The 26,719-nt window shown below is 40.2% G+C and overlaps 1 long non-coding RNA gene across 6 annotated transcripts in view; it reads left to right on the top strand.

Moving 5' to 3' along the window:
• Positions 1-7,679: 7,679 nt before the first annotated feature.
• Positions 7,680-26,719, top strand: part of LOC121519604 — a 41,185-nt gene continuing 22,145 nt past the window's right edge. For 5 of the 6 annotated variants that reach the window (XR_005992719.1, XR_005992721.1, XR_005992720.1 and 2 more), the window contains exons 1-4: positions 7,680-7,877; positions 10,327-10,470; positions 21,291-21,390; positions 22,773-22,865. This is a non-coding gene — a long non-coding RNA (uncharacterized LOC121519604). The remainder of the gene's footprint in view (positions 7,878-10,326; positions 10,471-21,290; positions 21,391-22,772; positions 22,866-26,719) is intronic. The other variant, XR_005992722.1, reaches the window with a different exon arrangement.

Here is a 26,719-nt window from a genome sequence, read left to right on the forward strand (position 1 = left end):
AAGGACACAGGATGTACTTTTTTGATTTGTTTTATTGTCCTTTTTATTGCTCAGGTAGGCAGGTTGATTCTTTATCTGTATTAAAGGGCAGTGCAGAACTCTCAATAAATTCACAATCTTTGATAGAAAACTAAGACACTTTAATTTCATTTAACTGTCACCTATAAAGTGTCTTATATAATGTACCACAAAAAAATCCTAAGGAGGTATTTTTTTCTAGTGCCATCCAAAACTTTTAAGACATTATACACTCATGGAACCGCTACCTGGCAGGCAAGTAAAGCCCTCTACTGCTTCACATAAAAGAGAAGGTGAAGGTCTTGGTTGCTGTCTGTGTCTTTTGGAAAGTTTTATTTTTATTTTCTAAAGAGAGACAATTGGTTTTCAACTGGATGTGACATCTGATGAGGAGACAAGTCTGTACTTCAGCAGAACCATATCTGTTGAAAAAAAGAAAGCAAAATAATGCAGTTACCTCCAATTTCAAAGCTACGTACAACGGCTGTGCTGTGATCCGCTGGTTAATCATATTATGAAGCTATCGCTCCCTCTCTAGTCAGTCTGAGCTGGTCCAGTCTTGTTCCGATGCATCCCCAGAGCTCCAGTACGCTCTGCTTTGTAAGAAATATACTGAAGGTCTATTTTCGGTGCTGGCTGCTGCCAAACTGTGCAAATTTGCATATAGCCTACAGTCTTCACTAAACCACCCCTTACACTCGTCCTACCCCTCACATAGTTTGTCCATGTCTATGTGTTCCTATAAAGCGTCCTTGGGTTTCTTTAAAGGCGCTATATAAATTCAAGATAATATTATTATTAAAACAATTTGATCCAAAAAGCTGGAAAAAAGTGCAAAATATTAATCAAATTAAAAAACACATCACAATGCACAGCTTTCCAATCATAATTAATCACTATATCCGCATTACGTCTCGTTCTGCAGCACATGCAAAAGGTCACTGGGTCAGAGCTACAGGCAGTGATAATTCTGACAGATATTTTCTATTCTAGTCTCAGCTTAGTCTTTAGATTAAATTGTTTTAGTCACATTGTACTGATTTCTACCCTTTATAGTTTTAATCTAGCTTTATTTAATTAAAACTCAGTCTAGTTTTAGTCCCTCAAATTTGAGTCTTCACTCTTAGTCCAAGCCTTTATCCACTTATCTGATTCTAGTACAAGGCCTTGTCTACATGGAGATGAAAACAATATATTTCCGTTTCCTTTTTAGAAAAACTCTGTAAACACGGGATCGTTTCAGGAAATATCCGCATAAGCACTGAACCACTGAAAATGTCTGAAAATGCTGTAGTATATATATGCCAACCCTGTAAGTGGCGCTGTAACACTGCCACGGAAATGCACCAGAAGAGGGAAGAAGATTACAGCAAACTGCCACAAATTTTCTCCTGGTTGCCCTCCTGGTTGTTTTCCGGGGTCGATTTATGAACATCTGGTGCCTGCTGTTCTTGGTGGTGGTAAAGGAGCATCAGATTTGGCTGTAAAAGCCACAATAAGCTTAAAAGCTTCCGCAGCACCAACGTGACCCTGTAACCTGCCATTGCTGTTTTGGTTCAACTGCGCATGTGGCGAAAGTGGGCTACGCTATGTATGACGTAATCGTTTCAAGAAAGATATGGTTGGCCATCCACATGGAGACGAAACGGTAAGCGTTTACAGATTTGTTCACTCTGGGAGCCAGTTTTAAAAAGTAGCGTTTACGGCCTCCAAAAATGCAGTTTTCGTGTGGATGAAACGCCAATATGACTAAAACTTTTGTGTATACTCCTGAATTCGTCTCCATGTGGGCGGGGCCTAAGTCATGGTAGTGTGGTTTGTCTACTCTGCCAAACCTGGGTCCCTGCTTTCTACATCTGAGAGGCAGAGTAGCTACAGATGTGTTGTATTTTGACAGATTTACCCACAGTGGAGAAATATCATGGATTTTGGATGTCTGATGAAAACGAAATTACATATTAGTCTAGTTTTAGTAATCTTGCTGAAAACTAAACTTACTTTAAGTCAGTTTCAATCATCAGAGATCTATTTTTGGCTAGTCTTAGTCGGTTCGATCTCTTGGAAAAAAAGGCTGTTGGCGAAATTTATAGCCATAGTTTTAGTCGAACAAATTAACGCTGGCTATAACGTTACTTTAACTTCTGAGATAAAACGCCACAGAAACAGACTCTTTTTAGCAAACATTAACTTTATAACTTCATAATGTACTCACCTGTGGGAGAAGCAATAAACTCATGGAATCATGTTGAAATAAATGGCAAATCAACCCCAAAAAAGCAAAATAATTCACTGTTGACATACTATTCCTGCATGAACTTGCAGTTCCTTGTAATTTCTGCCCCCTTGTGTCCTGCTGATCAGGTGCGTTATGTTGTATAGAAATATAGACACGCTTCCAGTGTGTAAAGTCACCCACTTTCGATCGGAGAAAAACCATGGCGCTAAAAGCGCAGCTGTATGTGGAAATTTTTATCAGCTTGTGACCCCCAAAATAACAGTGCCAGAGACCAGGGACACATTACTTACAATTGTGCACAAATCTTATGTAATTCAAATGGTTTTAGTTTTTCGATTTTATTTTTGCATGAATAAATAAAATATACACCATATTTTACATTCTTACCAGGGCAGTTCTGACAGGCAGGATGCAGCGAATCTGCTTAGGCAGATGCTAGTTTTCAACTCTCTGTGCCTCACAGAGCATAACTCGCCACTGAATGAGTGTAAATCATGACATGTAAATACAAACATTTAGCATGTTCATGCTCTTGCTGCGCTCTAAAGGATATGTGTGCTGTTGCTAGCTAGAACACCGCAGTAGAATTCAGGACTGACGATTGACGAGGAAATCGGGTCAAAATCAGGATGTTCTGTAGTCCAATCTGGCCTTTTACCAAATCCAGACCTTAGATGCCCCTAAACCAGTTTTATATTTACATACTGTTGTCACATCAGTCCTTAAAGCATTAATAAAAAGATAATCCTCTTAAACTGCAGCACTGAGTTTTTCTCTTAACCTTTTTTTTATGAAAACACTTAAACCAAACTCTGTGCCAACCTGCCAATCAATTTTGGATCCTGTTTCAGTCCTACTTATTTTTTAAGTAAGGCGTTTATTAAAAATGATCTATTTTCAATCGTCTTTGTTGTGCCGTCACTGTGAATGCTGCTGTAAAGTACATTAATGCTGCAGGCCTTTGAATACGCTGTCACGAAGATATGAAGCTGTTATTGAAGCCATTATGAGATTTAGGACTTGAACCGCCGCAGGGCCTCCTTCAAAGAGAGCAAGAGCTGCTGTTAGCTTCTCACAACCAATTTTATCACACACACAAGCTGACAAACACTCACAGTCACACACTGAACGAGGTAGTAAGTACACGGCATACTGTAAACGCTTTGATGTGCATTTAGGGACACAAAAATTAACCCTTGTGTTCCCATTTTCCTGATGTTTCCCAAGTTTTAGTTTCTAGTAGTTCATCTTCCTCTCCGAGTTCTTGTGCTTTTCTTTAGAACTGTTATCTTATAGAGTTTCCTGTCTCCTATTTATTTTATATCCTTTCATATCTCATGTCTAATTTATTTGGTTGATTCTCCCTCCACTGTGATTGTGCCTAACTGTCCCAGTCTCACCTGTGTCTGTCTCACCTGTATCGACCTATTCCCTGTGTAATTTTAAATCTGTGCTCCTGCCTAAATATTTTTCTGTCTCTAGTGGTTCCTTTCAGATGACTTTGTAATTTGATAAAATTTGAGTTTGTTTCTGATGAACTCTGTGTCATCATAGTTTTTATATTTGGAACTTTTGGCTTTTTTCTCTGTTTTTTTTTCTTTCCTTATGGATTTTGATGAACATCCACCTTTTTCACCATGAAACTTAAAATAAAGTTTAAAATGCTGTTGTTTAAGACACATAATTTACTAAGTTTAGTTATTTATTATCACTGGCGCAATGTTAGTTTGGTTTCCATAGCAACATCAGAAGCAGCCAAAGCTGTGCTAACGGACCTGCTACAGAACTTTCTACATGCTTACCACGAACACAGTTGCTTTCCCACTGTGTATAAAGAGACACTCACAGATCTCACTGCTGTTTTAAAACCCTCCGTCAACATCTGCATTTTGGATCAGACCGGGTTCAGGCCAATGGGACAACTTTGAGAAGGAAATGGACGTTACTGACAGGCAACGGGAGAATTACCACATGCCAGGAGATCATTTCTGTCTGAGTGAACTGTTTTCTCCTGCACAGAAGAGGACAGATGACTGTTTGACATGATGTGATCTTTACAGCAGTGTGTTTGCATATTTGTGTGGACGTAGATGTCCCTAAATTGTTGCATGTGGATGGGATTATTTTTGATGAGGAAAAACCTCCAGTTTTAAAAATATCCACCTACGTGTGGACAAGGCCTAAGATACCCTTATCTTCACTGTCATCAAGAGAAGGGGACTTAGAGTTTGTGGACAGGTCTTGATTTATCTCAGCTCATCTGTTAGTGTGTTTCTCTTTCTCAGACAAGTTTGCATTTTTATTTTAATTTGTCATTATTTGTGGCTAATTATGCAATTTACTACGTAGAGTTACACAGACAGGCTAATTCCTCTCTGCTGTGTAAACCTGCTCCTGAGGTGGTCTTTGGAGGTTTTATGCAGGGCTTAGCTGACACACATTCATCTCTGAGCTTTACAAATCAGGTTGACAAGTTTTTTCACCCTAATTTGTCTTCATATGTGCTCAGTGACTTCACTTCTGCTCTGGTTTAGAGGGCTAATGGGCTCCACTTCAGATAACTGTTGTTTGACCAGGTCTGTCTCCAGCCTTTAATAGTCTGTTTCAACAAGCAGAGCAATGAAAACAAACACAGACAAAAAGAGAAGCTATCTGCTCACAGGAACATACAAACAAATATAGATATTTCTCTTGTTTTGCTGCTACCATGCTGTGGAATTTCTGCTCTTTTTCTCACATAGAGGTTTAAAGGTGTTTTTAGTTTCTGGGTCATTCCTTAGGTTCACCCCCCTCCCCCACAGCATGTTTTCATCTCTCACTGTGGCAAAGAGCAAACCAACACTGACAGTGATGGATTATTAGAGGTAAACTCATCAATGAGGAAAGAATTTTAGAGGTTAATAGATGTTTGTCTGCAATATAAACTTCAATTCTTCTCTCACTGATCTCAAACTGAATCCAGTGCTAAATATTTAAAAAGATCAGTGAGTAGGCCTGAATGATGTTGGACAAAACTGACATTGTGATCATTTGTTTTTGCTTTTATATTTTTGTTATTATTATTTTTTTAATAATAAAGGACATCAAGCCAGATAAACATGTATTTTTTAAAATACAGTAGGCCTACACTAATTAAAATTTAAACAATTATCTGTATTTTCTCTTATTTTGGTCTGTAAAGTCCCTGTAAAGTGAGAAATCATCTGTATCTTAGTCTTTTTTTGTATGACAGAAGGCTGTAAAAAAAAAAAAAAAAAAAAACAATCACACATAGCATTGTTCAAAATGTCTTGGTTCGCTGAAGCATAAAGATTACCCTACACTGGAGATAAGGGGCCTAGCCCAAACCCTGAAAACAGCCCCATGCCATTATCCCTCCACCACTGAACTTCGCAGTTGGCACCATGCAGTCAGGCAGACAACGTTCTCCCAGCATCCTCCAAATCCACAACCTGACATGCCAGATGGATTTGTTTCACATATCCAGCTGCAAAAACCTTCCATAGACAGTGTTTGGGAAAGGGCAGAGGCTTTGAAAAAATACTCTGGAGGGTGGTTGGATGAATCTTCTGTCTGTCACATCTTTACGGGCCAATCAGAGCAACAAAACACGTGACGTAGCCGCTACCAAGGTGCGCCGCTACCGGCAGTAAACTCCATAGAGAACTGCATAACGCGAACCATGGTGACTGTAAACATGTTAGTACACGACTTTTGTTGTTTTTGAAAAGAAAACAACTTAATGCTGTTCTTTGTTCTTCTTTTAATGAAGAAATGTCGTCAAGTTCTGATAAAACAGGAGCTGGCAGAATGCACGCAAATCTCTTCTGCCATGATTGCACCGGCCTCTTGTTGCTGCTTGCTCATGTCACGCCCGAAAGTACTGCCTCTTACTCCTGATTGGTCCTTTCACTCTCTAACCAGGCCCAAACTGTTCAGATGGGAGCTTTGCAAGATGGGTTTGCGATTGAGAAACAGGGAAGAGGATGTATCCATCTGCTTTGCAAGGTTACCAAATTCAGGCATTGGGCTTGGTGATGTGAGGCTTGCATGCTGCTCCTTGGCCATGGAAACCAAACAGCAGCCTCCGGTCCTGAAAAATGAAGCCAATGCGGAAATTGCGATACTGCGAGTGTCCACTTGAGGCTGGCTGCAGAAGCAACGGAAGTCCCGTCTTCACAGATAGCTCGACAGGCAGAAGCTACATTTCTGTCAACCAGAATCCTAGCTAGCAGACAGGAAGTCGAGCTTAGTGGGCGGGCCGTTAGGTTAGGTTAAACCAAAGTTTGGTTGAGACAGCGATTTTAATATGGAAGCCGCCGTGTATTGGCTTCAAGAGGTATTTGAGTGCGCTTATTTTAAGCAGACGGCTGACATCACACAGGCTTTGTCCAATTCTTTCTACAATCTATGACAGAAACCTGTTCCATACATGAAATCAGCAGAGTGTGGCAACTTTTACGCACCATGGGCCTTAGCAGGCGGGATTTTACGTGGCCTTCCACTTCATGGCTGAGTTGCTGTTGTTCCTAAACGCTTCCACTTGCAATATCACTTACAGCTGACTGCAGAATATCCAGCAGTGATGAATCTTCACAAACTTTCTATTTGCAAAGGTGACATCATCACAGTACCACACTTGAAGTCTCTGAGCTCTTCAGAATGACCCGCTTAGTATCAAAAATGGAGTTTGCATGGCTAAATGCTTGATTTTATACACTTGTGGCAACGGGTTTGAATGAAACACCTTATTTCAATAATTAACAGGTGTGGCCACATACTTTTGTCCAAATAGTGCACCTTCAGTAGGTAAAGATATTTGTTCCTCCTGCAGCCTTTGGTTCAACGGACACCAAGACAATGATTAATGACCACAACCACCACACAGGACAGTTCTGATAAAAAAAAAAAAAAAAAAAAAGTAATTCTGTCTAATTTTTTAGATTTTTTTTTCATCTTCTGTTTTTTTTTTTTTTTTTTTTTGTATTTGTGGTTGTGGTTTGCTCAGTGTGGTCACCCATTACCATGCTCATTTCCTGTTGTTGTAATGTTTCACTGATTACATCCCTTACTTCTGCAACGTTTCAGATAAACTTGACCACGATGTCTTTAAAATACCTTATCAACGTACTGCTAGTATCACATCAAGAAGAAAAAAACTGAATACAATAATCCACAGAGTACCCAGGCACGAGAATGAAACTGGTGTAAAGGTTTCTTCTCGTTGCACATGATGCTTGGTCATGTTTTCTAAGAAACCTGTGTAGATTTGTGTTATCGCTCCATCCGTGGCGTACGTGCAGAGGGCTGGACACTTCTTCACAGCTCTTATCTCACTCTGACCTCTTGCATTTCCGTTAGAGAGAGGGCACTATCTCACTGAGCCCTCTCCTCTGTACACACTGTTAACCACTGATTAGACAACACCACAAGTCAAGAGGGGTCTCCTTACCCCTGGTGAACATGTGTCTGTGGTTCAGTTTGCCATTCTTATCACTGTTTAAGTTTTTACTTTTTTTTTTTTACATCTGTTGTAGCTTCTTGACGTTTACTGCTCCTTGGATGTTTCTTCCTCGTTAAACCGTCACTTTTGGAGGAAGCAGGAATGAGTCGCCCTATTTTGGTGATTAAGATCATTTTTCTCTGCTTGACATTAAGATATAATTTTTTTGCTTCTAAACTGGTACAGTTTTGTAGATTCTGATAAATCACCCAATGGCAGCTGTGTTTCAAACTATGCTTTACATGCATTTTACTTTTACCTTTTTTATTCCACTAAACTGTGTGCATGGACTGTTATTATTTTTACCTATATTTTTTGGTCTTAATATTTCCACCCTTTTTGAGGGTATTCCCTTACTTTGAGGGAGACTCATTTATAAATGTTACATATACATGTTAAAGAGCCTGAACTTCGTGTGCGACACTTCCCACCCGAGTATGTGATGTATGAAAAACAGACTTGACAGTAAAATGCACACACCTGTAAGCAAACTGGCCTGTGCGTACTAACGTTTAGGAAGCAGAGGGAAACTGGCAGTGCATACCGTGAGAAGGTGAATTGAAGCTAGTTTGTCATCTGAAGCAATAATTTTACAAAATACAAAACTTAACACCACTATCCACGTCACCTAGATGCTTTTATTTTTATGCAAGCCTACTGAGGAATACTCTTTCTAAAAGAAATTGCATTAATATTCATCTAAAGAAAGCCCTACCGTACATTTGATCATAGGCTGTATGCATTTAAGTGATACTGAATGTGAGCTGGGGGTCAGGAAGTGGGGTAAAACCATTAGGTATGAGTGGGAATGAAGGAAAGTTAGTACTTTGCTGTTATAAATAGACCTTATATATAAGAAAATTTTACATATACTGAGTACGATCCTCAAACTTTACAATAAGGTGATTTTTACCATAGTTTATCAGATTTACACGTTATGCAGGCAATCAATATCGCACTTCAAGGCCAGCTCAGACTGCACGAATTCAGCACGATTTTAGCCCAGCTGCAACGTCACAGCTCATCGTCAGGCCCGATTAAGAGCGTCGGGTATGACAAACCTACCTTGTAGTGTGACATGAGTAACAACACCTCCAAGATGCCCCACAACCACGACTCATCAAGACTAGCCTTTTTCTTGCATTGTCAGCTAGTTTGACACCCTGATCTGACATCGACAACATGAATCCTGACGTCTACCAACAGGAGAGCATTTGCTTCTCTTCTTTACAACATTTTTTACAAGAATTCCTTTACTCCCTTTAGAGAACTAATGTGTACATTTTATTTTATATACGTTATCACATGCATACCTTAAGTTCTATCTGAAGGAGAGCCAGTCCATATTGTCCTTCTCTTGATACATCCATACTTATCCATAATCCAATCCATAATTGTTTCTTATTTTCTTTTTTAGGAGCAAAAGACCGCTACAGTCCATAGACTGTCGAAAGAATTGGACAAACCCTGTGTGACATAAGCCGTCTGCTTACAATAGGCAGGCTCAAACAGCTCTTGAAGCCAATCCGTGACGGCTTCCATGTTGAAATCACAGTCTCAACCAAACTTTGGATCAACCTAATAACCCGCCCGCTGAGCATGACCTCCTGTCAGCTAGCTAGCTAGCTAGCATTCTGGTTGACAGAAACATAGCTTCTGCCTGTCGAGCTATCTGTCAGTCAAATGAGACACGCCAGTCAATGCACAGTGAGGTTTTTCCTAAATATAATTGAAACAATTGTGGTACAAAAAATATACCCCCCCATACAGTGAGAGGAAATGAAGACATTAGCTAATGAGACACGTTTGGTTTTTTGAACCAGGCTGTAAACCAGTTTATTTCTTGTGTAAAAACCGTCTTTTTAGCAGGTGTCCAGGCGGGACTTCTGGCGTTCCTGCAGCCAGCCTCAAGTGGACAGTCGCTGTATTGCAATTTTTTGCACTCCGCATTGGCTTCATTTTTGAGGACCGGAGTTGCCGCTTGCTACAATCACATAGAGCGCTCCTGTTGTAGAGTGATTGACACTCTTTGACCCGCCCCCCTGTCAACCTTCGAATTTGCACTCAGTCATGCAGAAAGTGGTGACGGCAGCATACAGTTAGCTGCTGGGATCACTCTTGTGGTGTGGCCAGGCTGTTGGCCAAGACGGGACAAGATTTAGGTCACATAGTCTGCCATGGTGCTATCATGAACGATGAAAAAAAATCGTGTAGTCTGAGCCGGCCTGCCCTCAGCCCTGCAGGCCTCTGTTAGCATTGCATCATTTATCTAAATGAAAAGAGACAGGAGTCCTGAGGAGTCTTGTTCTGAGCTAATGGACTGCCCACACAGCGGCAAGTTTAGGAGTATCCACAAAAGTATTTCATCATATCGGTGTTTCTTCCACATGGAACTGGGGTTTTAGGAGTCTGAAAACTTTATGAAACCGGGTCCCAGAGTGAAAAAATCTGTATATGCCGCTTGTTTCGTCTCTGTGTGTACATCCAAGTGCATTTTTCCTGAAACCAGTATGTAATAGCCCACTTAACAATAATAATGGCAGAATAAATGATTGTTTCTGTGCTGCAGAAGCTGCTGGGGTTATTACGGCTATGACGTCAAAATCTTCTGCTCCTCTACTACCACTGTGAGCAACAAATGGTCGTGGAGAACAGCATGTGTCATTAGATCCACCCCGGAGTACAACCAGGAGTTGGCCAGAAGAAAGTTACGGTAAGAGAAAGGTTTTTTGGGGACTTGGGCCATAATCATCGTCTCTGTTTTCTGGTGTATTTCTCTGGTTTGATGCCGTGTCCGCGACCTCTGGTGTAAATAAAGCCAGCCTCTCACACAATCAGAATATATTCTTAAAATCAGTAATAGTTAATTTATGCCAAGCTCGGCAGAATAAAACAAAATAACCCCCAAAATTCTTTGTTCATTGATCAGAGTTTTCTTAAATAATATCCTGTAAGAAGCAATCAAAATTCTGCTTAATATCCTGCAGAGATCTGACATTTAACACAATGTCCCAACTTCTTTGCGATCAAGGATTGAATTCTAAAACCCAAAACTAGTTAACATTACATCCAAATTGCATAATTTGTGCAGTTTCCTGTCAGATTCTCACAGTCGGGAAGGAATGTGGTGTGTTTTGTTTGAACAGGGTGTTCTGAATGTTTGGTGTTGCCATGACAACACTCTACATTAGATAACATTTAATACTCAAGTTGATTTGTTAATTTAGCTGTCACTTAAATGGAGATGAAGAGGGATTATATAATAGAGTATCTGCATAGACAAGTTTGATTATTTATGAAACACAATGTGATCAGCAGCGTTATGTGTATGTGGTTATAAATCTGGCTCTTCTCTGTCTGCATTCATTAGATGGATAAAACATTATTGCATAACCGTCATTTTTCAGATGACAGCACATATTCTTTAATGACTCATTAAGTCGTTCTGGCACCTGGCCATTAAACCTGAGCTGTCAACCGCAGCATGTAGAGCAACCACGTTTATTACAAGAAGAACATGAACGGAGAGTTTAGGAAGATGCCATCGTTTTTCTGAATACACACGAGCAGGTGTGAATAATGAGAAGCTGATTGATAAGGGCACTTCCCACTCTTTGTGGTTGCTGTTTTTGCCACTGAAAAAGAATCAAATTTCCACACATGACAGTAAAGTTTACAGCATGATCATTTTTCTGTTTTGACTGACACAAATCAAACTTACATGGTTTGAGACAACGCCTACCTTTAAATACTACTTTGGCTTTAGACTGATCATTAATGGCAGCTATAGTGCCTCTAAAAAGTAATCACCCAATTTGATGTTTTTACTGATGTTTTTATCCTTTTCCTGACTTTATAAATTAATCATGGTTAAAAAAATCTTTAATGTAATTCTACTCCAATTTTACTCCATTCTTCTTTCCAAAACTTCTCAAGCTCTGTCAGGTTGCACATGGATCAGGCAAAAACAGCCCTTTTCAAGTCCAGCAACAAATTCTCTATTGGATCAAGGTCTGGGCTTTGACTCGGCCACTCTAGAACATTCATGCAGTTGTCTTTAAACCCTTTCTGTGTAGCTTTCTCTGTATGCTTTGTGTCATTTCTGGAAAATAAATCTTTAAGCCATAGTTCTCTTGCAGACTGAATAAGATTGTCCTCCTGGATTTTCCTATATTTTTCTGCCTTCATTTATTGTCTACCTGTACAAGCCTTCCAGGCCTGGTTGCTGAGAAGCATCCCCACAGCATGATGCTGCCACCACCATGCGTGTGGTATGGTGGTGACATGGGGATGGTTCATGTTTGTTGTCTGCCAAACATAGCATCTTGTCTGATGGCCAAAAATCACCATTTTGGTCTAATCAGACCAAAAAACTTTCTTCCACTTGACCATGGAGTCTCCCACATGCTTTTTGGTGAACTACGGTTGAGACTAAATGATTTTTCTTCAACAGTGGCTCCCTGTTTGTCACTCTCCCATAAAGCTTTGACTGGTGAAGAACCCAGCAACGGTTGTTGTATGCAGAGTCTCTCTCATCTCAGCTGCTGAGATGAGAGCATAAATATTTTATGATAAAATTTGTACCCTAACAGTGGAAGGGATGAACATGAGGACATGACCTTCAGTTTATCCTCAAGACAGAGCGGATATTAGTGCAACTTTTGAAGAAAATCTCTCAAAGTTCTGATGAGTTATATTCAAATGCAAGAGATGAGCATTTCCTAGTGACACTGACCCCCAAAATGCATTATTTTGAAAGTCTGTCATCTACAAGGTGGAAGTTGAGCACTGCAGTGGTGGCAGGGCCAGAGTGGGACTCACTTTCATACCTGGTGTTTCATGGCTCAGCCCAGCCCTCTGTAGTTCACAACCTTTAACTGGAGCTGGATAATGTTAGCATTTCAAGTATTACTGTTAGTCTAAAATAGTGCACTAGTCTCTACGACACTGGTAATCATACTGTTTGACCAAATTTACGATTCGACACACAAAAGTTAAAGTTCACAGCATTTATTTGAACAATATGGGAACATAAAGAGTTAAAGTCCAACACCCAAACATAAGCATGATTGCACTATTCTCTTCAACATCACAATGCTTTCTTGTCAAAATAATCTTTAAATACTTTGTGCATGAGGAGTTAGGATTGTCTCATACTCTAAAAGACCTCCCATGATTTCCTTGTCTGTTACATTTGGCTTTTTTTTGTTGTCTCTTAAGTTAAATGCACATCAACAAACAAGGCCCCCTGAGGATCCCCAAAGCACCCAAACAATTTACCTAGTGCCTGAATCTTCACCCAACATCTAGTTTGTTCTATGGGCACAGTCATCTGTGACGCTTGTCCTGACTCATCTGTCTCTTACTCATACGCTTGACTGTCTTATGAAAACTGCAAACGATAAAGTTGTTAAAAGAGTGAAACATTTTCTAAAACACTACCTGTTGTGTCTGCCAGATTCAAAATAAGTGCGTAACACCATACATGAATTTATTTAAGAGAAGTGTGGAGAAACTTCGACACAGCCCCTGCATGTTAGCTGCACCATCAGTTGCCCCAGTGTGTGCCAATCTCCACATCTAGCTCGAGTTGTCCTTTTTCAAAAGCTCAAAAAAACGCAGCCCTTATGACTCACAGTCCACCTAGGCAATCAGTCTTTCATGTGTGACATCTGTGACATATCTTAGCATGATGGAACACAGGTCCTTGGAGCTGATACCTTGAGATGTGTCTTCTTGGACTGAAAAATTGCCAGTCTGTCAAACTTCCTTGTCTACATAGTCAACTGATGACATTAGAGCTCAGATTAGGCCCAAAAAAAACAGATGACTCACATGTTAGTTCTGACAGCTAACTTGAAGTTGCTGTAGATGTGCAACATCTACCCATGCTGGGACTAGATTAATTCAACAGATAATCTTTTCTTTTTCTGTAACTCTGTTTTTTGCAAACGTGCTATACAATGCACTGTGGGTTAGTTGATGTGCAATGTCCACTCACCAGTAAAAGACATTCGAAGACAATGGCCACACCCAACCCGAGGGAGAGATCCTGACCCACCAGTTTCATGCTGCCTCTTACTTTATTCAATGCATGTGTGCACATGTACGTCTATATTTAGATATGTAACACCACAAGATTGACTGACTCGACTCAAAAGCAGTTTGCTTATTCCAAGTTATGCTCTGTATTGCACATTTTAAATCTTGATCTGGCACTGCAAGCTTACCTGTGCCATCTTCTCCACCTGGTGTGCTTACAGCAGGGGTATCTAAACTAATGTGGCCTGCGGTCTAATTTTGATTGGCCTGCAGCAAATTCTAGAAATAGAATGAAATACATCTCACATTGGAATATTCATAATCAAAAAAATATCTGGTTTTATAACTCCCTGATGCAGCAAATAGCAGTACCAGTAATATTCCAGGGGCAGAGCCAGTGGCAGCTAGAGCCAAACAGCGCCCCCTGAAATCTGATTGGTATCCCCAGTAACGTAGAAATAATTGTATAATTGCCTTGTCAGGCTTTAAATCGAGTGTTGAGCATGATTCAAAGTTATCATGGTTAACTGAAATTAACTAAATAACTAAAATTAAAATGTAAAAGTAATTTTAATTAACTTAAATAAAATATAAAATGAGCTTTCAAATAAAAATGAAACCTAAATAAAACTAATATCTGTGCTTACAAAACTAACTAAAATAAAAGAAAAGAAAAAAAATCCCCTTAGTTTTTAGTCTTTGATGGCAGCATACTGACTGACATGTATGTCCAGGCCCAGAGAGAGTAAAATCCCCTGATTTGATTGGAAAAGACTTCACACAATGGTCATTTTGGGTCTTAAGTTGTATAAAAACATTGAAAGTCAATAAATGAAATGAAAAATGAGGAGCCCTTTTTGCTCTCGCCCCTGACAGCGATCTTATATTGCCGGAAAAACTAACACTAACACTAAAACTAATAAAAACTAAAATAAAACAAAGCAGTTTTGCAAACTAAAAACTAAACTAAACTAGCAACCCAACAGGAAAAACTAAGTAAAACTTAACTGAAATGTAAAACAAAAGGTAAAAACAAATAAAAAATAAAAACTAATGAAAAATCCAAAACTGTTATCACCTTAGCAGGATCTAGACTGATGGCCAGCTGAATTGCTCTAAGCACGCTATTGGCCAATCACTCTCATGCTGCCTTATTTAAACTGCTCTAGTCTGGCTATGCTCTGCTATTCTCTCTGCATGATACTCTTGCAACGCTCCTCCACCCCAGCTCCTCCTTCATTCTGCTTAATCAACCTCATATACCTCGTCCTGTGGATATTAAAGTAGCTCAACATCCTCATATATTCCTGTATGCGGCCCTCAGTTGAAAAAGTTTGGCACTGCAACAAGCTCAAATGTTGTTTTAATATTCTACTACAGTGTGGCACATCTGACTGCATCAATTTCTAGAGCTGAGGTCACTAAGTAGCAGACCGCAGGCCTGATCCAGACCCAAGTGTGATGTTTGAGTGGTGGTAGGACTCAGGTACGGAGACGGAAGCAGTTTTAAACAGTTTATGGTGCAGGTAAATACAGAGTGAGGGGGGTTCCAAGAGTCCAAGAGGAGGTGAGGGTGAGCTGGAGCTGGCTGTGGTGATCTGAGCAGGAGGCACTGGAAAAAGGAGGAGAGGCACGTTAGTAAATGACACAAGGTAAGTACAAACACTGGAGATAACTAGAATCATCAAAAAGATCACGAGAACTTCTCTGGAGGATCGGAGAAGGAGCCTGAAGCGGACGTTTACCGTGAGGTATGGTAGACAAGACTCAGGCGCTGTAGAGAGCTGCAGCTGGTCTTAAATAGCGTGAGTTGATTAGAAGATCCGCTGCAGGTGTGACTCTCCACAGCACCAGGGGGGCAGGGTGAAAGCCTCAGGAGAAGCAGAGGAAAGTTAGCGCCAGCAACCAGCTCCGGAAACCAGAAGTTTCCACAAAATAAAACACATAATACAAAATAAACACCACACCAAGTCCTGTCCTCCTATCTTGACCTGTGCAGATTTTTTGCATTGGTCATCTATCACCAGGAAGTTCTGAGGTTCAATCCCCAGATCTGGCTGTCACATGTCAATGTGAATATGGGCAAGAGACTTTATTGCTTCCACTGCTGTCAGTGGCATAAGAATCTGTTGACTGAAATCAGTCATTACCAACAGCCACTTTACATAGAGGCCATCAGTGTGAACATGGTTGAATAGTCAGAACACTAGAAAAGAGCTACACAAGCTCAAGTCCTTCTTTGCACACTGTTTAAAAAGTTTCTGAAAAACTTTTTAGCCATTAATAGGCTGTTTTTTTAATACTATAGAATAATAGTATTATAAAAATGGACTCAAAGAAATTTCAGCTCCAAAAGAAAACACTGCAAATTTAATGTAGTTATTGGCAAAAACACTGTTCCAAGAAACAAGAGCATGCTTTTTCTCTGCATCCATTGAGTTTACAATTAAATTTATCATTTAGCTAATGATTGAGCCTCACGTACCCCACACAGTCTGTCACATTTCTTCATTAACAGACCACACAGTTTGCCAGAGAGCAGATCGGCAGTTGTTGAATTTTTATCTTATTTGTTTTCCTCTATTCTATTGGTCGAGTCCAGAAATGGCGCCTGTGGTTAGCAGATAGCATCGCTCGCTGCAACCACATGAAGAGAAAAACCAACAGTCAATTACATCATTAGTGCCGATAGAGCAGGAGAGATGACAGTGTTCACAACCGCTGGGTTAACACGGCAGGCTGGCACACACACATACAGAGAAACGCACACCAACATTGTAAATTAAAACATAAATTGCTGGTCTCTATTGATAAAGCGAACTAAGTAATGAGATTTTTTTTATGGGTGGTGCGAGCTGAGCTTTGAGAAAAGACGAAAGACAAAAGCGATAAAGCTCCATCATTAAAAGTGAGTCACCCTGGCATGCTGAGAATTTTTTTTTATTTCTAAATTTGGCCATCCCTTCCTTCATCATAGTCACCTCTAACAAACACAACTCTCTTAAAGTGACTCAGGAGTTAGAATAATAAAGGCTAAAATAACAATACAGTTAAGAAACTCATTATCTCTCAAGCCTCAGTGAGTCATAGATGGTCACCTTGAACAATTTACAGTCACTTAATAGAGATAACTTTATCCTGCAGCCTGCTGTAGTCTATATAAGTAACCTTATAACTACAGAATATTTTACAGCACAGTATTCAGCCATCATAAGATAAAGTCCCTAAATGTATGCTCCCTGATTTTTTTTTAATCTAACTCACAGAGCACATGTTGCAAGAGCAGCTGGTGCACAGATACACACAAATGAACATTGACCAATGTTGATGTGTCTTTAAATATTTCAGTTTAAAGTTAGGCAAATTGTTTCTTAATTATTTCATTTTAAAGTTAGGTGGTTGCAAAATGAATATGGCATATTTGAGAAGGCTTTTCTTATGAAAGTCCACATCAGATTGCTTTGTTACTGCGCCAGATATATTGTGGGGTTGCCAACTATCACTCTAAGGTGGGGTAGATCTGTGGTAACAGGAGGCTTCTTCATTATTTCAATTTAAAGTTGGGCAAATCATTTCTTGATTATTTCATTTTAAAGTAAGCAGTTATTTTCTTAATTATTATTTTGAAGTTTGGCAGTTGCACAATAAATATAGCATATTTAAAACGGCTTTTCTTTGGATAGTCCACATCAGATTGCCTTGTTACTGCACCAGATATATTGTGGGGTTGCCAACTATCACTCTAAGGTGGAATGAGTCTGTGGTAACAGGTGGTTTCTTAATTATTTCAGTTTAAAGTTAGGCAAATCATTTCTTGATTATTTCATTTTAAATATAAATGAAGTATTTATGTATGGTCAGGAAAATCAAAGAAGTGATACATAAATGGAATAAGTAGAGACATATTTGTTCAAGGCCGCCCATAAGGAGGGATAAAAGGGAGAGCTCACTGGGGCCCAGCCAAACTGGGGTCCATGGATGTCAGAAAAATCAAGGTCCATCATAAGGTTAAGTTGGGATAACCAGAATGATACCCACCCTTATCAAAGCATTAAAAAAATGTAATTTTTTGCTCTAGTATAGGGGGTCTTAACTATTTCAACTGAGGGCCACATACAGGAATATATAAGGATGTTAGGGCCACTTTAACATCCACAGGACGAGGTGTATGACGTTGATTAAGTCAGAAGCAGAATAAAGGAGGAGCTAAGGTGGAGAATGTGCAGAGAGAACAACAGAGCATGGCCAGGCAAGAGCTGTTTAAAAAAAGGCAGCATGAGAGTTATTGGCCAATAGCTTGCTTAGAGCAAATCAGCTGGCTGTCAGCTGATGAGGGTTACATCATGCTCAGTGCTTGATTTAATGCCTGACAAGGCTAATAGACAATCATTTCTAGGTTTTTGGGGATACCAGTCAAAATTCAGGGGGTGCCGTTTGGTCCTAGCTGCCACTGGCTCTGCCCCTGGAATATTACTGGCACTTCTTTTTACTGCATCAGGGAGTTAGTAAACTATATATTAATATTTTGATTGCCAATATTCCAATGTTGGCCATATTTCATTTTATTTCTAGAATTTGCTGCTGGCCAATCAAAATTGGACCATGGGCCACATTTGCCCCCCCCCCCCGGCATAGTTTTTGCAACCCCGCTCTAGTACAATACAGCCTTTTTCAGAATGTAAACACCTTTTTCTAAAACAGAATTACATTTTTTATTAGTAATGTGAACCATGAGAATGGGCACACTGAACTGAACAATAAAGAAAGTGATGTCATACTTCATAGCTAAGCCATGATGTGCACAAACATCAGGATGCCAGAACATAAGGTAGAGATAGGTTTAATGGAAAATAATCAAATAATTGTGGAAAAAAATGTATTAGATGTGGCAAAAATGGTTACTAGTGGCTAGAAGGACTGGCAAAAATAGGCAAAAAAATGTTTAAAAAATGGGTTAAAATAGGGGTAAGAATTGGCAAAGACTTCATGATACGATAGTATCATGATATATCACGATATTGTGATATATTGCGATATCCTATACAGTTAGCTTAAAAATAAACAAATGAGATGTAGATTGCTGAGGGGACAAGTTCAGTCAAAACTATTTGACTGAAAACAGCTTTTCCGTTTCAATGTTGTTTTTAAAATACTGAAAATAAAATGCAGCGTTACATACACTGATATTAAAAATATCAAGTTTGTCACCTAAACTACTGTGACATTAAACTAATGTTGCAGAGTTATTGTTACTCTTTTTTTTCCTTGAACAGCACACTGAAATCATCCTAACCTGCAGTGCAGCTTACACTGTAATATGAGTAACAACTGAATAGATGGTGTGAAAAAAAAAACAAAAAAACAAAACTGTGCAAACATATTGCATGCATAACTGCACAATGTCACTGAATACAGATAAAAGAGAAGCTGGGGTGGAGGAGGGTTGCAAGAGCAGCATGCAGAGAGAGCAGCAGAGCGTACAGTGGCAAAAATGGGTTTCAAGTGGCAAAATGGGTTCAAAGTTGCAAAAATAAGTGGTAAAATAAGCACAAGTGGCAAAAATGGGTTGAAAGTGTACAACGCGGCTTAAAAAAGGCAAAATGGCTTGACATTGGCACAGATAGGTGGTAAAAATGGGTAAAAAGTGGCACAAATAAGTGGCAAAAATGGGTTTCAGTTGCAAAAAGTGGGAAAAATTTGTTCAAAGTGGCAACAAGACATGGGCAAAAAGTGGCAAAAAAGGGCAAGAGGCAGCAAAAACGGATTTTAAATGGAAAACGAATAACTGGGAGGGGAAAAAAAAGAAAAATGGGTTAAATGTGACAATAAAGGGTTGAAAGTGGCCAAAAAGAGTTTCAGGTTGCAAAAAGTGGGAAAATATGTTCAAAAGTGGCAACAAGAAATGGGCTAAAAGTGGAATGCACCAAAGGCCGCAAAAATAGTTTCTTAATGGAAACTGAATAATTGGTGAAAAGGAGGAGGAGAAAAAATGGGCTGAAAGTGGAAAAAACGGTTAGAAGGGGCTATAAGAAGTGGTGAAAATGGGCAAAAAGTAACACAAATAAAACATTTCAACAGCAGAACCCAATAATAACTTCACTCACTTTTCAGCTCCAAAATGAGGGAGCTGTTAGCCAAGACGAATGCTAGCACCACTGATCCAACATACATGGTTTAACATCATCAATAAATCATCGATACATCACCCCATTCTCTTGGGTTTTCAGGGGCCTAGCAAAATCTGTGGGCAGGCCTGTTACGATAGACAAGGAAAAATTCTTGTAGTTTGATCTGGCCATTATTCTGAATGCGTTGTTACATAAGTTCTTAATTACGCCTGCTTTAATTGGTCTGCTCTTTTTTATCATCCTTTTTTATTTGCTGTAGATCTCTTTCAACCTCTCCCTCCTTATGAGAGGCGCTGTTACGTTTCATAATTATTATATCAGTGTTATGTAACTGCTGTTATATGAAAAATCAGTGGATATCAAAACAAAATGCTTCATGGTGCTAGGCTAGGTTTACTTTCCCTGATGTATTTTACTTAAAAAATAACAAACCAGAGTTTGGAAGACAAATGGCATACTAAGACTCTTATGATCTTTGACCTTTATAGGAAACAGGAGTTTAAACAGCTGATTATGAATCGCATGGTGTTACAGTATATGCAGCAGTATGACTCATATATTAGCAATGTTGCCTAACAGAGGGAACGTCCAGCAGGCTTTCCATGTGAAAGTTTTTCTACAGACCGGAACGTTGAGTTGATGTTAAATCCTTTAAACGCTTGTAGTCGTATGTGTGCATGTGACTGTGTTTATTGGCATTCTTACTGGTGACCTGTCCAGCGTGTTCCCATGCCTCTGACTCAGAGCGTGCTGGGATAGGCCCTCTGAAGAAAATTCAATGAAAATTGATGAACAGGCCTTTACAATGGAAGTATGAGTACGTGACACGCACGTCATTCATACTGGTTCATTGTCTCAGCTATTAATTATTTTTGTTTGTTTAACGCAGGAGCAACTTTTCAAAAATCACTGGGAACGTATTCCACTCGACAGTTTCCATGCATATGATTTTATAAAAAAACAGAGCATAAATCAGCATTGGTTAGCACTGACACCTCACTGCAAGAAGTTTCCTGGCCAGCTTTGGTTGGACACGGCCTTTGCTTGTTGGGGACTCCAACATAATGGTAGCTGGGATCGACTACAGCCTCCCATAATCCAGAAGAGGATAATGGATGGATTTAAATACATGCTTTATCCCTTTTTTTTAACAAGTTTCAAGCTCACAAGTTGTTCTGTGCGAATGCCATATCCTAAAGACAGAGAGAGCCTGGTTAATATAACAAAAGACATGTACACATAATCTCCATCTGATACCACAGATGTGAAATGTGCCTGAGGCTGGTGTCACCTCATTAATCCTCCCCAGAGGAACAACAGCATACTGTGGTGGCTGGAACCTCTCTCTGCTTTAACACCTCAGGCTCTCTGCAGACAGATGGGACTCCATGCTTTCCTACGGGAGCTGGTCCACCGAGGAAACTGAACACCCCCAACGGACAGGCTATCACCACACAACGACGGTAACACAAGCCTGTCGCCTTTCACTGCTGTTGTTTTGTATGTTTGTCACGGTTTGAAAGATGAGGAGCAGATGATTTTGGATCGACTCCAAGGAAATTGTGTTGATGAGATACAGTAAAAGCAAATCGAGTGTTTGGACTGGATGACAGGGTAAGGTGGCTGTGAAGGGAAAAAAAGGGGGAGGGGGGGTTACATCCTGTTAAACCCTCAGAGGATCTACTGAGTGACAAAAATAGAGTCTCTTTCCGCAGCACAGCAGCTTACCTTCAGTTTGCTTAGTGTCAGTCATCAGTTTCAGAAGTGACACAATGACACAGTTACACTGTAAGTATTGACACATCTACTGGGACTAGGACTTCAGTTTTTGTTGCCATGGCATAGAAAATATAACAGTGCTGTCTGATTTTTACAAGTATATCAAAGTTTAATTGTCTGGTGTGTTGTAAGGCTAATAATGCACCTGTGTGATAAAACCCCTGAAAGGATATTTCATTATTTTTGAAGAATGCAAACAGGGAAACTAGGGAAACTAGGCTAAATAGTGCAAACCTGGCATGCCATATAGACTGTTTCATATATGCATTGCATGGGATATGTCACATTTATTTGGGAAACTCCCATCCAAAGCGTTATGGAAGGGCAAAAATTCTCAGAAAGGGATTGGACTAATAGTCTGCCTGTCAAATTAATATAAAAATTTCTGGATCCAGATGGTGATCCGGATCACTTCCAAAATCTAATCACTTCTTCCTTATGCCATTTCTGATATTTCCTGAAAATTTCATCCAAATCTGTCCATAAGTTTTTGAGTTATGTTGCTAACAAACAAACTAACAAACTCTCCCGATCACATAACCTCCTTTGCGGAGGTAATGAAGTAGCAGGCAGTAGTAACCTGAGCTCGACAGAAAGGCACTGAGGTAGACTGTGTAGAGTGGAGCTTGTTGGTCGATAAAACCCATGCTGAGCCTTGTTGGGGGAAGTGCAAAAACATCTTCTCTGCCAAGAAAAGCTTCTGCTTTCACTCTTTGCCCTTGTTTCAATAAAGAATTTGGGCCCAATTGTTATAAAACTGCCTCTATACTATAGCTACATTTAAGCTTATTACTACACTGGCGGCAGCTAATTCTAGCTTCCAGAGCAGCTAAATCCCACTGCGTGTATTGCAAACTCATGCCAAAGCAGGCTGGGACTAGAGCATACACGTCTTTTCCATTATGAAAAGCTTTCATTGCAGTTCTTTGCTCTTGTTTTAATAAAGAAATGTGGTCCAGGTCTGCTTAAAACTGCTGCTTCACTATGGCTACATCAGAGATGAATGCTACATAGACAGAAGCCATGCTAAACCCTGCTTGTAGCTGATTTTCTTGTCTTTTCACAGTTGTTTCAGATTTGAGCTTTGAAGGATGGATTTGCCTCATGACAGACATGGATTCTGGCAGATCAATCTGCTATGCATGGATCAGCGCTGCAGGTACAGTCACAGTTTCTCTGCGTAATTTAGGGAGTTTGAGGTAAAATGAACCAAAATACAATGTTGGCTCAATGCACACCATATCAAACATTTATGAAGCTGCTGTGTTTGATGCTGTTTTGCAGTAAAAGCTTTGGCTACGTGCTCTTTCACCTCCCAGCTCAGTTTTCCACATCAACAGCTGACACATCGTGACACATGGTCCGACCAATAGGGGGTCATTTTCACACTTGGAACAATAGCCTTGGCTGGCCTGTGCATCAATCCAACCCAGTTGCTTGCATCAGCTTTGAACAAGCCTTAACAATGATTACCCACTGCTGCTTTTATCCTGTCTTAAATGAATAGTGCTCAATTTTGATTGTTTTCTTAGTGTTTTCTATACTTAAGACAAGAAGACCAAACCAGTTGCGATTTGTGTTTACCAGACTTGGGGAATTACCACAAACAACAAATTTGTGCATGAAATACTTAGATGACCTCTACAAGTGTCTACCACTGTCTCTATGAGAGAAGAGTACCCAGCCTATCAAGAGGGGAATTTCAACCCAAATATCAACAGGTGACGAAATGCTGAGGAGAACCAGAGCAGCATCAGAGTGAGATTTACTGTGACAGGTGTCAGAGTTTCACCCAAACCTGACTGATGGTCTTGACTTTTGCCCTCTTGACACCTTGTATGCCCTGAGGACTGGAGCAACTAGACAGAGGACACCTCTTGGAGTGCAGCTCTGTCTTTTACACCCTTCATCCCCGTTCAAGGTGTCATCTCTTACCTGCATAGTGAGCCTTTGATCTCTGGATGCCTAAAATGAGTAGAAGAGGAAATCAAAGCAGTGATTTTAAAACAGAACACCAGAACTGGACTACTAATATAATTTTTATTCTGGCCACTTCCCTTTTTACCCTCAATATTCTTATATTACATTTACATGGTCGAGTTTCCATACTTGGCAGCATTCCAGTGTTATGATGGAGTGAAGATGTCTTCATAGGCGCTCCTTGTCTCATTTAACATTTTTATGATTAGCTTTTGAGGTAACTTGTGCAAAAAATGGCACAGGTGTCCTGAGCCTTAGTTCTATCAATCTGGTCTGGTACACACAACTGCAGTCATGGGGAAAATTGCTGACCTTACAGTAGTCCAGAAGACAACCACTGACATCCTCCATGAGGAGGGTAAGCCACAGAAGGTCATTGCTGAAAGGGCAGGCTGTTCCCAGAGTGTTGACTGGAAGGGAAAAGTGTGGTAAGAGAAGGTGCAAACGCAACAAGGATGAGCTCAGCCTTCAGAGGATTGTAAAACAAAGCAGATTCAAGAACTTAGATGAGCTTTACAAGGGAAAGGACTGAGGCTGGAGTAAGTGGATCAAGAGCCACTACACAGATGGGTCCAGGAAATGGACTACAAGTGTTGTGTTTCTATCGTGAAGTCAATCCTGAACCCTGGGAGAAAAAGAACTGGACCATTGCTCTGTGGTCCAAAGTCCTGTCTTCAGATGAAACTGTTTTGCATTTTACTTAGAAATCAAGGTCCCAGAGTCTGAAGGAAGACCTGAGATGCACAGAAGGTAAGGTGTATCAAGTCTAGTGTTTTCAGTTTCCACAGTCAGTGATGATTTGAGGTGCAATGTCATCTGCTGCTGTTGGTCCACTGTGTTTATCAAGTCCAGAGTCAATGTTGTCAGCCGTCTACCAGGAGGAGCTTTATGGAGATACTGATTTTCCTACTCCAGCAGGACTTTGCACCTACCCACAGTGAAGCCAAAACTACCAGAAACTGGTTTTCTGACCATGGTATTATTGCGCTTGATTGGCCAGCCAACTGGCCTGACCTGAACCTCTGAAGGCATGTCAAGAGGAAGATGAGAGACACCAGACTCAACAATATAGACAAGCTGAAGGCTGGTATGAGAGCAACCTGGTCTTTATAACACCCCAGCAGTGCCACAAACTGATTGACTCCATGACACATCACATAGATGCTGTTATCTGTGCGGAATGAGCTCCAACCAAGCACTGATTGCATAAATGAGCAGATGGTCACTGTTTATATATGTTTGTTCCGCAACCACTGACATCTGCATCGTGCTACTCTTTCTCTTTATTCTAATGATGTTTTAACGGGAAAGTAACTTTTATGTCATTGAATGTGAAGGATGCAAACCACCCTCATAAATGGAACCCAAACCTGTTGCCTTTTTGACCTTACATTGTTGTGAGTGCAGCCCCGTCAGTGATATGTTATCTTTTATCCGTGTTACACCCCCTCTTAACTCCCCATCCTCTCAGCTGTCAGCGTGTGACAGTGAAACACGGCGCTCTGGATGGAGTGACCCTTCCATCCTCTTTTTACCTGACACTTTGTATTCTTTAACTACGTAACTAATACCTCTCAGAGTAATAACCCTTCGTTTCCTGACCGCCCCCCATTCCCCATATTCACTTTTCTCTTTCACCACTGTGATCTGTCCCTCTCTCTTTCTTTCCTTTTGTTTTTCCTTTCTTCCTCGCTTTCACTGTCATCGCCAGCTGCTTTGTATTCTCAGGGATTCAGCTGCAGGATCAAAGAGGTAGCTGTCGTGTCAAAGCAGTTGGAAGTAAAGGAACCTAAAGCTCTAAAGTGGTCAGGTGACTTCCTTGAAAATTCTAGCAACATGTGCATGACACACACACACAATCACACAATACACTATATGGACAAAAGTGTTTTGCCACACCTGTTTGTTGAATTAAGGTGTTACAATCAGACCTGTTGCCACAGGTGTATAAAACCATGCACCTATCCATGCAGGTTCTATTTGCAAACATTTGTAATACTAAATGGGTCGGTCTGAAGAACTCACTGACTTCAAGCGTGGTATTGTGATGGATGCCACCTTTGCAAAAACTGTAAATGATATTATTAGAAAGTGGAAGCGTTTAGGAACAGCAGCAACTCAGCCATGAAGCAGAAGACTGAGTAAAATCACAGAGCGAGGTCGTCTGCTGAGGCGCATGGCCAGAAACAGGGATGAGGGAGTGGGGAATGGCATGCTTTGAAAGAGCCACAGGCCAGACCTGAACCTGGGATGCCAATGCGCATGGTGCACGGCCCAACCACCAGGCCATTCAGGCCCCTATTCAAACCTTTCAGCCTTTAAGTCATAGCTATAAATCCTGTTATTATTTTAGGATTATTTTTGGGCCATGTGCTCTCCTGACTCGGCTTAACCTGCTCTCTTTTTTGTGAGGTTTAGCACCTGGATCTAGTTTTTCTACTCTTATACTCTTATATACCATCCTCATACCATCTCTTATAATATCTCACATCGGAGCAGTGTGACCTCTGACTAAAAGAATGTAAAACTTTAATGATGTCAGCACAGAAAAGTGCCTGAAGATGCAGAAGGAAGTGAAAATCTGAGTCACCCAGATGTGTGATAACAAAAATGAAACCACCAGCTCTGTAATTCGCCCAAATCACGAAATTCAACATTCCTCACGGCACAAACTGAGTCACTCAGTGGACCGATCAGTTAAAGCCACTCCCCTACTGATATGCATCTACTAAAGTCTATTCAGGGATTATTTTGTCTGTAGTTGTCACAAAAAAGGGCACACATCCAAAATTACTTTAAATCATGAAGATCAATCGTCAATCTTTATTTATATAGCACGCAACAGGAAATTAACAGTTCACATCCCCATCCCTCTCCTCACCGGCTACCAGATCTTGACTCATTTTAAGAGTAGTGATGCAAACGGTGACTTGCTTTAACTTCATTAGATTTAGCTAAAGCTAATGTAGCTACGTTGGCTTACATAGTAGCTTTGTTTGCTTTTGCCACTGTAATTATGTAGGAACATTACCG

Source organism: Cheilinus undulatus, linkage group 13 (assembly GCF_018320785.1).
Source record: "Cheilinus undulatus linkage group 13, ASM1832078v1, whole genome shotgun sequence".
In the NCBI taxonomy this organism is placed as follows: domain Eukaryota; kingdom Metazoa; phylum Chordata; class Actinopteri; order Labriformes; family Labridae; genus Cheilinus; species Cheilinus undulatus.